Below are 14,286 nucleotides of genomic sequence, written 5' to 3'. Positions count from 1 at the left end.
AACTGTGTTTTGTGCTAATGACTTTCTAGACTTTGAGGATTATGGATTTAAAAGCCACTTGTGATAGTATGGAATGGAGTATAGAATGTTTTCTTGGTATGAAGGTGATTTTGAAATACATTTCACTGAATCAATATCATTTGATTTGTTTCATGTTTTAAATTCATGTATCATGTTTCTAAATTTTCTTGTATTGTGAATTCTGAGAAACCATTGTATAAAAGAAATGCTGTTAAGGGGACAGTAATTTTATGTTAATGGATATTTTAACTCCTTTTAATTTGAAAACTGTGGAATTACATATTAGGTTATTAGAGACTATTTCCATAGTGTTAAAACCCTATTAAGTATTTAATATATTTTAAAAAGAGAAGAAGGAACAGCGAAGTGGCATGGTGAATAGAGCACTGGCCCTGGAGTTAAGAGGACCTGAGTTCAAATTAGGCCTCACTTAACACTTACTAGCTGTGTGACTTTGGGCAAGTCACTTAACCCCAGCTGCCTTGCCTTCCCCCCTCAAAAAACAAACAAAAAAAAGACAAGAATTGTTCACTTTATGAAAAAGAAAAAGGAATGGAAGCAAGACCTTGACTGAAAAAAAAAACCACTTTATTTGCAAACCTGCTAGATTCAGCAAGATCATGAATTATTATCAGCCTTGTGAAAGGTGAGGTAAAGGGATCCTCCTTCCCCATTACAAACACTCCTTAAAAAAGCGGGGGAAATTTTTAATTGTCTTTATAGTATAGAAATGATCTGTGGTTATAATAAGTAGAAGTTATACTTGGAATGGTCTGTACTGAAGTTAGATCTTTAACCAGTTTATTCTTAATAGATTCCAGTATTAGAAATATTTTTGCTTTAAAGGGGTTAATAAGTTACCATATAGGCACTATTTTTATGAATTTCCAGAATGCGCTTACTTTATTAAATTCTAAGGACTGCCTTTTTGCTTCAGGATGAATTTTAAGCTATATTTGAGAAGGAGAAATGCCAGAAGGGGGAGATGCTAAATAAAATCTTTTGTGTGCTTTTTTAGAAGGCCTGACAACTTTTTATTTGCTAGCAACTATTGCAACAACTTGATAGTGTGGATAACCATTGTATTCAGCCCTCCTGTGGTAAGTGAGACTTTGCTGTTTGAAGTGAAACCTTCTGGGACCCTGAATTTTCTTTTTGAGTTTCATTTTTGGGTTTGTTGTGTCCTCGAACTGATGTTTCAGTGTTTCAAGAAAAAAAAATGCCCTTGGCTCAATGGGACTGACATCTGAGATGGCCAGTAGATACCTATCCTTGGGAATAAGGTTGGGAGGGAGACCTGGTGAAGGCTAAGATAGGGCCCTCTTAATTCAGTTTCCCATGTAAGAAATCTTCCCACCTGGTTAATGCTGAGCCTGGCTATGGGATCCTGCCATATACTTGGCTGCTTATGCTATTCTTACCTGAAATCCAGTGAAACAGGATACTTTACCCTGACTTACATATGCTCAGTCATTCTGTGCTCTTGAACTGGGGCCTGGAGGGCTGCATATATATGCAGTTATATATGCTGTTATAATCATATCCCTGCTTCTTCCTCTCATGGCCAATCTCTCTATCCGGTTGTTATGGGAATGGGAATTTGAAGATCTTCCCTGCCTCTTAACAGACCTATTAACTCCTAGGGGGGAGTTTGAAGACCTCCCTTGCTTTGAAAGTAAACTCTGCCCCCTAATAGGCTGAATGTAATCACATGGAGCCTGTGATGGAGGGAATTTGCTGAAAGGAAACAGAGCCCACAGGAAGCTGATCAGAGTTAGAAGACGGTGGGGTAGAGAGAGGTGCTTGTTAAGGAGATAGAGAGTTTTGTGAGTAAATATTGCTCTTGTATTGGTTTGTGGGAAGGCTAAAGGATGGCCTGGTGCTCAGTATTATTATGGCTTCTGAATATCTTTGGTACTATGATGGGATCGGCTTACTGGTTTTGGGATTCAGTTTTCTGGTGTCTAAATAAATGCTTCAGTTCTATCCTCTATCTGGAGACTTTGGTATATTTTGCAATCAAATGTCATGCAATACTTATAGTCACAGTGATTGTGGGAGCTGTAAATATTGCATTGGCGCTACATTGGGGCAAGGTAAACTGTGATTTTATGATGAATTTTGTTGCTGCAATTCCTTAACACCTCTTACTGTTTTCAGTCTGAGACTATAGTCAATACCATATCTAGAATAACTAAGTAAAATAGTATTTGGCCTGTCATCTGCCTATATATGGCCATCTATGTTTTTATGTTGGAAAAAGTCCTTAAGGTTTTCATAGAACAACTAAACTATGTATAATAATTCATGGGACCAAAATATGACTGCTAATTATATCACAATGATATCAGAAACACCTTCAGATTTGTTTTAAAGAAAAGAATTTCAGCACAGTCAGTTTTCTTAAAAAGAGAGTAACTTGTGAAATATCTTGTGTTACCTCAAAGGCAAAGTCAATTTTATTTGGGTTTATTATTTAATTGGAATTAAAACCTTTTTTGGTAGAGCATGTCCTATGTTACAAGCATGCTTCACTATAGACAACTTATTTGATATGCACTGTTTTAAAATTAATCACTTAGTGAATTTACACATTTTATCCCAGGACTTTTTGTTATAATTGGAGTTATTAACCTTTAAGTAAATTTATTTGTGTATTAGAGGTCATCTTCTTATAAAAAGTGTTGCTACCTGTGTTTTCCTGTAAGGATCAGATCCTTATCAGTCTCTATTTCTCCAAAGGGGGAACTGAAATTGAATTGAATTGAAACAAATTGCAATTAAGAGGTATTTAAAGTTGGAGTCCTAAATCATTAATTGTTAAAGTAAAAAATTGAGTAAATTTTTTGAGAAAACAACAAGATCAAATATATATGCAATTTGGAAGGTTTTAAGAGTTTTACCTTTTTATTTAAAATTAGCTTTTGATTTTTCAGTCTGTATTTTAATTTCTTAAATATATCAATGTAAAACTTGGCTAACTTACATCATAGAAAGTTAAATGATAATGGAGTCAATGCTAATTTAGAAAACCACTCAACCCTAGTTTATATGTTTATTTGGTAAAAATTAAATCTTTAACCAGAAGGACTCATTTACAAGTCAGATTGTCATAGAATTTTTTTTTAAGATTCTTCCTCTAGCCTGTTGCTAGCTGTGTTTATATCAAGTACAAAGTTTAGATAAAGATAGAAACAGCAAGGGGTATTTAAAACTGAAATTCTCTGAAGTTTCCAGAGAATTAGGTTCTTATTTAGTGTTATCAGAACCATAAGGTTTGAACTGGTTTGAACTAATTATTGGAGAAATAATGTTTAAGAGGCTGTACTAAGTTGTGTTGAGATCTGTTTTGTGATTTTAGCAATAACATTTAAGGATCTAAAAGCAATATGGAACCAGAGGAACAAATCTAGCAAAGAGGAAGCCACTTCAGAGCTGCCCTGAGGACCTGGAGAACATATAAGAACTTATGAGAACTTACAGGACCTGATGACTACATGGCATGTCCGAGATTCAAAATGACATTGGGTGTGGGTTACTGGGATACTAGGAGACTTGATGTTAGTTAATGCTAATGATCATCAGAGGTTCCCAAACTCATTTGACCTACCTCCTCCTTTTAAAAAATTACTCAGTGCCCCCCTGTAATTATTTCTTTAACCCTTTAATGCTTTTAAAAATTTACACCATTCCAAAAAATATAATTTTTTTTAAATGATTCCTCTTAAATTTAATAATTTATTGCAAATTTATGATTTTTCCTGCATTGAAATTTCAATGATGCAATATTATGACCAAATGGTATCATATTGTAAACAAGTCATTACACACACATATTCCTGATGATACATGCTGGACTTCTGGACAATGCATGATGCTCCTTGGCTTGTCAACACTTGCTTGTTAAGACCTGTTAACAACCTTGACCACTGATCTGTTGCAACTTGTATTTTGTGTGTTTACTCCATTACACAACAGATGAAACATGTGAACATTTTTTCAAAATGTTCTTATCTTCTCTTTTTTCCCTATGCTTCCACTGCCCCCTTATTTTTATGTAACACCCACCCATCACACCCAAGACTACTACCTCTCACCCCCTGGATCTTTCCAGCACCCCCAGGTGATAGTAGAGCCCACTTCATCTTTGTATTTCTTTGACTTTCTGCTTCACAAGCATCTATGGTTGCAGAGTATTCTCAGTTATCTTGGAGACATGGAAATCTCCCTTCCAAATTCAGTCCATTGTTTTAGATATTTTTACTATGACTTGTGCTATCATTAATCAGTCTTGTTATTCTTTTTCAACTTTGCATTAAAGCCTGTTCAGAATTTCCATCTGATAAATTTGTGTTTGTGTGTCCTACTGTTGCTAAAGATTGTGTTAAAGATCTTATGGATTAAATTGTAGATAAGTGATCAATAAGAGACATGTTTATCTCTCATGATCAAATGGTGGGAATTGAGAAGATTAAAATTGATCCTGTATCATTTTCTTATTTATCTTATTCACAAGTAATTGATTTTGACCTATAACTGCTTAAGTTATGATTCTTTGTCTCTGAACTTGGTTCAGAGTTCAGCTGGCCTGTGTAGCAGCAAGCACCCCAGCATCCCCAGGGTGGCTGCCAACACAGGTTCTTGGATCTGCTTTGCTAAAGGAAAGCAACTCAAAATGGGTTAACTATCTTGCTTTAATCAACCAAACATATCATTCATCTATTTCAGGGGAAAAAGGTCAGCACCCCAAACTTCAGTGTTATACAGAGGTTACGAGCATAAGTTACAAGGACATTTCAGCAGACAGGCTTCCAAATTGTCCAACCATTACATATATCCATATCTAATTCCACTTACCAGAGAGGGAAGCATCAACATCTGGGTTTTCAAAGCCAGGGGGCTCTCAACAAAGGCTGCTCAGAGTCTCCTCTGGTCAAATCACACAACATTTCTCAAAGTGAGCCCCAAAGCAAAGCCTCACACCAGGGTTTATTAGCCTTCTCCTGGCTCAGAGAATGTAACAACCTTCTTGATGCACTGCTCAATCACAAAGTATCTCTTGAAAAAACAAGCGTCCTACTCCAGGTGCACTTAAGCCTAGGGGCAGGGAAGATCTTAAAAATGTACATTCCCATTACAACCTGTAATGCATTACGTTTATAAATCTAACTCTCCTGTCTCAAAGTATTTAACTCACCTTGGAGAATGTGGGAGTTTGGGCCTGCTAGCTTTATTCCACCAAATATCCTTCAAGGATATCTGGGTGACTATCCAGAAGTCCAGGTCATTATCTCACACTTAAACTAGACAAGAATTTCTTACTTTCATGAGAGAAGGGAGTGGGGGTTCATAGCTAGCCCCCATTACCAAACTTCTTTTTGTTTTTTTTTTAAATGTAGCATTTTATTTTTCCTCAGTTGAATGTAAAAATTATTTTTAACATCTCTTTTTAAAACTTTTGAGTTTAAAATTCTCTCCCTTCCTCCCTCCCTGCCACACATTGAGAAGGAAAGCAATTCAATATAAGGTTATACCAGTCATTACCAAACTTCCAACCAATCATATTACCCTTTCTTCCATGATGTCTCTGTCATCTGTCCTGCTCTGTTCTTTGTCCTGTGCTCCCCCAAACTCTACATAAGGGGGATTGTCCTCTTGTTTGGGGTCTTTGGCATTAATGGAGGCAAACCATAGGCCCCTTTATTGATAGGCAGCATGCCCCTGCTAATAAATGTTATCTTGTGTAGACACCTGCCTCAGTTTGCCACTTTGTTAAGATACAACTTAGGTTGGCAGTAGGACAATATTTTGTTGTTGTTTTCTTTTTCCTTTATTCTTGAAGAGGATCAAAACATTAAGAAGGTGATGCCATAGCTTACAAGTGAATTGTGTTTAAGTGAGGAGAGCTGTGCAAGGTCACTAGCTTCATTTTCTCCTCCAGAGCCATCTGGGTCCAGTGGTGAGATACAGATTGGGATGACTGGTGATGGCCCCCAAGATGGACTGTATTTTAGCTCAAAAGGAAAAACTAATGCTAATTATTTCCAGTACTTTGATGCCCCATGAGAAGGATCTTGGGGCCTTCCCACACATATAGAATCATATTCAGAGACACAGTCTAATATAAGTGAGCCATTAGTTGTCATTTTCAATGCTCATCTTTCACCCTCAATGTTCTACATGCAGAAAATGTCCTTGACCACAAATATTTTATAGCATGAAACAATGAGAAAGTTCAATAAACTAGCCTATTTTAAGAAATGTTGATCAGGCCCCCACTAAATTACATATGCCTGACTTTTTAATATCATGTACATAAAAAAGTCTAATCCATTCCCTGATTCAAGAAAGCATCAATGAAGGAAAATGGTCTTAAGTTGGTAGCTGGTATAGACAGGTTTTTGGCCCATTCTCTCTTCCCTATCACTTCCATTCTTACTCTTTTGAGACTTAACATGAGCCTCCTCATTTTCTTCATCTTGTTACTGATGGTCCATTTAATTCTGCCTCATACAATCTCCTTTTTGTTTTACTTTCAAAGTTATTTCAGGAAAATTGTCTTCCTTTTCTCTTTTTCCATTCCATCTTTGAACCAAAAAAAAAAAAACCCAAGCTTTAAATATGGCAAATAAGTTTAATTCTAGAGCTTGTGATTTACCTTTATCAAAGAAAAGGAATGTTATAAATTATGAAGTGAAATAAAATTTAAAGATGAATATTATCAATCTTTAAAGTTGTTGAAAGTACCTCGAAGACTTTCTAGTCACCATCAGTTTTCTCATTCTTTTCTAATTAAATGTGAGTAGCTTAAATATTATCATTGTTGGTGAGATGGATAGATAGAATCATGAACACAAATTTGGACAGACTCCAAGAAATAGGAGAGAAGGGCCTGGAGTGCTATGGTCTTTGGGATCAGAAAGAGTAGGAAACAGCTGACTCAACAACAACTGAATGACTATCATTTCATTAAGAATCATATTCAAAGGAAACTAGAATTGTATTCTCACTCAATGGACCCTAACTTCTTAAAGGTAACAGGAAATAGAACATAAAAAATAAAATTCTCTAACATCTCTGGAAGAAAATGCTTTGTCAAATATCCATAGGGCTGTGGACTGAATTGATGATTTCATGAGTAAAGGGAGCTCCCACATGAAGAAACTCTCTCTACCGATGTAGATCTATACCTTCCCTGAAACTTGAGTCCCAAGAGTCGCCTGGGGCCCTGAGAGTTTCAAGTAACTTGCCAATATCACACAGTCAATATGTGTCAGAGGTGAGACCTGAACTCGGGTCTTCCTTACTCCAAGGTCAGCTCCCTATCCACTACACTGTTATATTATTGTCTCTCCATACTCACAAGCACTTACATTTCAGCTCTATCTGTCATCCAGAAAAGTACCTTTCTGGAAAGTACCAATCATACTGAAAAATTATGATTTCAGGTCTTCAGTTTTATAGTCCTTGATGGAGTAAAGGTTGAATCAGTACTAAAATGACCAAAGCAAAACACTATATTGTCTCTCTATACTCACAAATACTCACATTTCAGCTCTATCTGTCATCCAGGAAAGTACCTTGTTGGAAAGTACCAATCACACTGAATAATTATAATTTCAGGTCTTCAATTTTATAGTCCTTGATGGATTAAAGAAAGGTTCAATCAGTACCAAAATGACCGAAGCAAAACCTAGTGTTCCAGTGATCATTCTGTGGCTTCCTTAGAATACTCTAACACCTTTGAGGTAAAAACAACAACAAAAACTTCCATACCCACAATGCACTTTTATGAAGTCACCATTCATAGAATAGGTTCTGAGCATGAGAAGCTGACACAGAATGAATCAAGGTCTTTGACATTCTCCCAATAATTCAGACCAAAAATAAAATTTCTCTCAATTAACTGAGATTTCAGGTCAAAGCATACTCAAAGTAATTTTAAGTGGGAAGTGACCAATCAACTGGGGAGCTAGAAATTTTAAGAGGAAGATAGGAGGAGGGAGGGCATTCTAGGCATGGGGGGCTGCACCTGTAAAGTCATGGAGGTAAGAGATGCCATGGTGATTTTAAACCCTGTAGACAGCTTGGGGGAAGTATTATGAAATAAGATAAGATGAGGAATGGGGACTGGACTTGAGATCTCACTGACACCGGGAAAGTTCGGATGAGGAAACTACTTCTAACTTAGCATCTTTGAGAGTTGCCCAGAGCACTGAGGGTCAAGGGTAGTAAGTCAGTATGTGTTAGAGGCTGAAGAGCTGGATCTCAGCTTTTCCTCACTCCAAAGCCTGCTCTTTCTCTACTATACCAGGTGTCAGGCTCATGCCCTGAGAGCCCAAAACTCCCACCCCCCACCCCAAGCTCCCCAGTTCAGCCCAACCAGATGAAAATGTAATTGGGAAACAAAATAAATTTAAAATGCAATAAAAGGCAGATACTGTTAATGTGTAGTTTCCTAAGTCAATTTGTGTTCTGCAGAGATACATTCTGAAGTATGAGTGCTCCTTGGTCTTTTTTCTTCCTTGTTGATCTTCTTCCATTCCCAAAATTCCTATGCTACTTAATTTCCAGTCCAGAGCCCCTGCCAACATTTCAAACCCAACACATTCCAAACTAAATTTACCCTTCCCCACAAACCTGGCCAACTTATCTATTTTCAATTGATGGCAGCGCATCCTTCCTCCTAATCACCCTGAGTCAAAACATGTTCATGTTCAATCCCTTCCCTAAACTCCTACCTCCAGTCAAGCCCAATCATCCTACTCCCACTGTCACTCTTGAATCCAACTTGTCCTCACCACTAAGCCTGCAAGGAGCTCTTCTCATTTCTCCCCTGGAGAATTTTGACAGGGCCTTGCACATAATAGACTTAATACTCTTTGGCTGACCAGTTGACCAGCCTCTTAAGTAGTTTCTGTCACTCCAGAGTAATCCTTTTAAAGCACAGGTCTGACTGTGCTGAACTAGGAAAGACCTTAATTCCAATCTGACTTTACGAGCTATGTGATCCTGGGCAAGTCACTTAATTGTTGTCTGCCTCAGTTTCCTCAAATGTAAAATGGAATAGTAATAGTACCTACCTCTCGGGGTTGTAAGGTTCAAATAAGATAGTATTTGTGTGTATGTATGTGTGTATGTTATTATGTTATGTGCAAGAGAAATTAGAATTTTTCTGCTTGGCCAAAGAGAGAAAAACTAGGGGCATTGGATGAAGTTGCTCAGAGTGGTTATCAGGAAAAGTTTCCAAAGTCAAGTCAACAGGCATTTTTTTTAAGAATCCTCCACGTGCCCCAGGCATTGTGCTAATAATAGCTGGGAGTAATAAGCAAGGCAAAATTAATCCCTGCTTTTAGGAGCTCACAGTCTAAGGAGAGGAGCTGTCAAGTGTTCTGGTACCCCTCAGGAGCTACCACTTATTGGGAAGGCTGTAAAGGAGATTCCTTTTCAGAGATGGGTTGTACTATGGTCATTGTGTTCCCTTCCAGCTCACGCTTAGAAACATCCAGTGCTCAGGTGCCCTTTCCCTTTGGCATTTTTATCCTGGGGCTTAAGGCAGTGCCTGGCATATAGTAGTAAGCACTTAGGACATGCTTGCTGATTGACTGATTAATATCATAAAATGCAGGCATCTGAACATCTGGCTCCAACCTCCCTTTGCAATCTTAGTTGACTGCTTCTCTTCACAAATGCTTTATATGAGATAAAGGAGAGGAAAGAGCTAGCCTCCAATCTCGTTCCGCCACTTCCTGCCTCTTGTCTCCTCCCTCCCTTTCCCTGGGAGCTCACCTTGGCAGCGCCCTCCACCCCCCACGCCTCCCCAAGCCTCAAACAGTTCGCGTTCTTCACCTTTGAAGCTTCGAGCTAGGATTTGAGCTCAGATTCTGTGACCTCCAAATATGGTCTTGTTTCCACTCTGCTACTTTGTTTTGTTTTACCCCACAGTAAAATGCCTCTCAGAGGGATGAGATCGTTACAATCAGAAGTTTTATTCAGATGGAATTCCTGGGTGCCCCTTCCCCTAAATTTTACTTATTTTTTCTTCAAGGGCATGGCAGCCTCCACTCCCTTCCCCCAAGCCTCCCCCGGATCCGATCTTTCTGCCTGGCCCGGGGTCTTGCTCCTCACCCCGTCGCTCCTGAGCCCAATCTCTGGTTCCACCCGCCCCGCGGAAAGAAAAAGGCTAGGGCTAAGAACAAGGGGGAGACTGTTGCTAGGGCCCATTGTGCGCTGGCAGATTTTGTCCTTTATTAGCTGAAGGGATGAGAGCTTAGGGAGGGGAAGGGAAGGGGATCTCTGCAGAATCTTAGAGTTCAAAGGGACCTCAAAGGCCAAGTGTTTGGACATATTGAACAATATCCCCAAGACCATAAACCCTCCAAGGGGCGTCGCGTCTTTGCTTGAAAACCTCCAATGACAGGCGTCCTCTACCTTCCCAAGCGGCCGTTCTATTTTTGGACAGCTCCACTGGTTCCGATTTCCCTGGTGGCTAGTTTCATTCTGCCTCTTGGCATCTCACACCCATAGCTTCTGGTCCTTACCATGTAGGGCCAAGAAATAAGAGAAAGACGGGAGGACGATGGAGGAAGAGGGCGAGAGGGAAAAGACAAGAATGGAGGGGAAGGGAGGGAGGAGGGAGGGAGAAGCGAGGGAGGAGGGAGGGAGAAGGAGGAGGAGTGAATAGATGGTGAGGGAAAGCAAGGGAGGCGAGCAAGAAGCCAGAAAAAACGCAGAAGAGAAGGAAAGGGAAGCAAGGGGGGAAAGAGAAGGGGAAAAGCAGGGAAGGGGAGAGTTCTTGTTGAGGAAATGAGTGAGACTTCTCTAAGACGGCAAGAGAATGTAAACCTTCGCATCCTTATTTTTTTTCTTCCTGAGATGATCCTGGGCAGACTCAGAACTACGGCAGCGTGGAAATCTACTTTCTTTTTTTTTTTTGTTTTCTTTTTGGAGGGCAGTTGGGGTTAAGTGACTTGCCCAAGGTCACATGGCTAGTAAGTGTTAAGTGTATGAGGCCGGATTTCAACTCAGGTCCTCCTGACTCCAGGGCCGGTGTTCTATTCACTGCGCCACCTAGCCGCCGCGAAATCTACTTTCTGAAAGGATCATAAATCACTTCCTCCCCACATCGTCAGCCCCACACACCCGAGTTCCAGCTAGTACCTTTAAAGGAGCTGGTAGTAGTAATTCCGCAGTGTTCCTCCTTCGCCAGTTAACTGCTGGAGGGGCTGGAGACAGCAGCCAGTTCCAGCAGCTGCAGCAGACTGCTGGACCCCCTCAAAGGGCTTTCAGTCTCATCCTCAGACCTGGTTCCCTCCAGTGTCCCAGCTATGGGGCCCCCCCTACCTGGGGCTCAGGAGAGACAAGTTAAGTAGCCTACGTTCTGCCCTCCAGCCCTTACAATATCCTCCACACCCCACTCCATTCCATCCCCTCCAGGAACAATAAACGCAGCCCATTCTGTCATCCGCGGCCAGTGTCTGGTGTGTGCTCTAGTCGCACCAGTCCAGCTCAGCTCAGTTCAGCACCAAGAACAACAGGACCAGCCGCTGCCAGCCCATAGAAAGGGACCCTGGGCTCCTCCCAACCGTGGGTTGTGGTGAAGGGAAGGGACTGCTTCTCCCTGTCAGTCAGTCCTCCGGGCATCAGGCCCGGAAAGTGATCTCTCTCCCCAACCACATGCTTTTAGACCAGGGGTTCTTAGCCTGGAGGCCATGGACCTCTTCCACAGTGAGAGTTTAGGGGGTCTGTGGACTTGGATGGAAATAAATTGTACCTTTCTTTGCGCTGATCTCTAAGTGAAATTTAGTATTTCCTTCAATTATTTAAAGTGATGATTCTGAGAAGGTTCTCTCACTATTTCCGATCCTCTCCCAAAAACTTCCTTCACTCAAGTTTGGCTTCTGAAGCCTCCAAAGGGGCCCAGCACATACAAAAACCTTAAGGGTCCCTGCTTTAGACATTGTCCAAAGCCCCAACACTAGCCTGAGGGAAATGAACTAATTGGAGAAGGCTGAAGACAAAGGAACCATGGAAAAGGGAGTATGCAAGAATTTTTAAAAGAAATGAAAAAGCACCTGTGCCTTAGTGCTTTTTGGGTGGTGGCTCTTTCCCCCCTTCGGTCCCCTGATGCTTGTAGATAAGCCTGCAGAATCAATCAAGAAGCAGTGGCTGTGTCAGCTAGGTGACCGAGACTCTACTGGGCTCTGGGGAATCAACCCCTCCCCCCCATGAAAGGATCCTCACTGCCAAAGATACGTTAGGGCCATGTGCTCCTACATATACCATAGTGACCAGGCTACTGGTGAGAGCCTCCAGAACAGAATGGTGCTGCCCATTCTCCTTCATAGCTGGAATGTTAGTTAGGAAGCTGTTCCAGGCACTAAGCTTCAATTTGTCTCACAAGATACATCCTTTGTTCTTGGTCCTGGACTATGATTAGCAGAATCAAGCTAATTTTTCTTCCATGGGGGTCCTCCAAGTACTTGAAAACAGAGATGATCTGCCTCCTAAATCTTCTTGTTTCTAGCCTAGCTTCTACCTCCAGGCCCTTCAACTGACTCTCACATGGAACATCTCTGCTCCTTTGACGTTCACAATAGCCAGACTTACCATCCAATGGTGGCAATTCCCTACTTAATCTCCAGGATGTGCTCTATTCTTTCTCAGTGAATTCAATGTCTGACTTGAGAGTCTTTTCACCCTAACCAGCTGTCATAGAGGATTTCAACACGCTTATAGATGCCCTACCACCCCCCTCCCTTCCCTTCTTGCAAGGGTCTCTTCCTGCCAGTAGGGGATCAGAAAGAAGCCATTCCTTTCTGCTCCTTCCACCTTTCTCCTGGCCTGGCCTGCCTGCAGGGCTAAGATAGAAACACTATTCCGACAGCTACCTGCCCCCCACTGATATACTCCCAGGAGCCCTCTCACAACTTGGAAGGACGTCATCTTGAGTCTGAATGCCAAGAGATGATAATAAGCCTCCTGAACTCATTCAAAATATTAATAAACTCCCTTTCAGTCATATACTCCCCATCTCAGTGATCCCAAATCCCTGGCTGTCTTCATACAAATCCCATTCTCCATCCCTCACTGCTCCCTTATTCCACCCATCAAAAACATAACTCATCCCATGTCTAAAGCTCCGCACCTCTCCCGTTGGGCTCTTGAGAATGTATACTCAGTAAGTAATAAACTTGATTTTACTTTAAATCTTTTCTATTCCCTCTCCTTTCACTCCCAGTTCTCACTGAGACCTGTCTTCCTCCTGAAGAAACAACCTCCCTGGCCAAACTTTCCAGCACAATGTGCAATTTGTTATTCTCTATATTCAATGGCTGGGGTAGAGAAGTAGGAATACTACTCACCGACACTTCCAGACTCTCCCTCATCACTCACTAATCTCTTCTTTTTAAAGGTTCACTCGATCCTAGTCTAAATCCTGGTAACTGTGGTCTAGTGACCATTAGAACACTTCCCTTCTTTCCTCAATGAATTCAGTACCTAGCTCACAATGTGCCCTTATGCCAGGGGACTTCAGAATAGATATTGGTACTTCCTTAAACATCCTCACCTAGTTCCTTAACTTACACATTCCCCATGGCAAGTTACTCCTCCATCCCACCTCAGCTACATATGGAGACAAAGACTTAAGGCCAAGTTCCCACTGGAATAATATGGCATAAAAATTGTATTTGGATAGGCTGAGAAAACTTGACTATGCCCCTATAAGTGATGAAGATAGTTGAGAAGAGATTTGTTTGAAAGGTGGGAGTAAGCATAATGTCATTGCAAATCCCTGAGGAGGAAAGGTGTGACTGTGGTAGAGAAGAGAAATAATGAGCAGGACCATTGGCTCAATAGGTGTCTTGGAACAGAAGACCTAGTCTGAGGGAAGTCCTATGAAAAAGCTGGCTCTTTGCTCAACATTCCTTCCTGATGCCTACTTATCCACAGATGCTACATGATAATCTACTCTTTCATTGTCCAAATGGTTTTCACTAAATTGAATTTTTGCTTCAACCTCAAAGGGACCAAGAATTAACAAGAAATGCACATGCACATACACACATACATGTATGTATGGATATAATGCAAAGTTGGTTACAGAGCCCAACTTCTGTCTAACTATTAGGAATTTTCCTACCTGGGGGCTTGGAGCAATGGTAATTGAATTAATAACTTTTGGTCTAAAATAAATTTCCTAATGATGGGAAGGAGGGAACCACACAGAACCTTAAGAGCTATTACATTGTCTCTAGGTTTAAA

At 40.8% G+C, this 14,286-nt stretch overlaps 1 protein-coding gene across 1 annotated transcript in view; it reads right to left on the bottom strand.

The window, feature by feature from the left end:
• The window catches only part of CUNH1orf141 (chromosome unknown C1orf141 homolog), a 42,508-nt gene extending 37,446 nt beyond the window's left edge, over positions 1 to 5,062 (bottom strand). The window contains exon 1 of the mRNA XM_069093298.1: positions 4,879 to 5,062. The gene's annotated coding sequence lies outside the window, so the exon portion shown is untranslated. The remainder of the gene's footprint in view (positions 1 to 4,878) is intronic.
• Positions 5,063 to 14,286: the final 9,224 nt, after the last annotated feature.

Source organism: Petaurus breviceps, unplaced genomic scaffold, assembly GCF_028583685.1.
Source record: "Petaurus breviceps papuanus isolate PSGF00001 unplaced genomic scaffold, PetGlider_PUasm1.0 208, whole genome shotgun sequence".
In the NCBI taxonomy this organism is placed as follows: domain Eukaryota; kingdom Metazoa; phylum Chordata; class Mammalia; order Diprotodontia; family Petauridae; genus Petaurus; species Petaurus breviceps.
The sequence above is the reverse complement of the archived record's forward strand: the minus strand, read 5'-3'. Positions and strand labels throughout refer to the sequence as shown.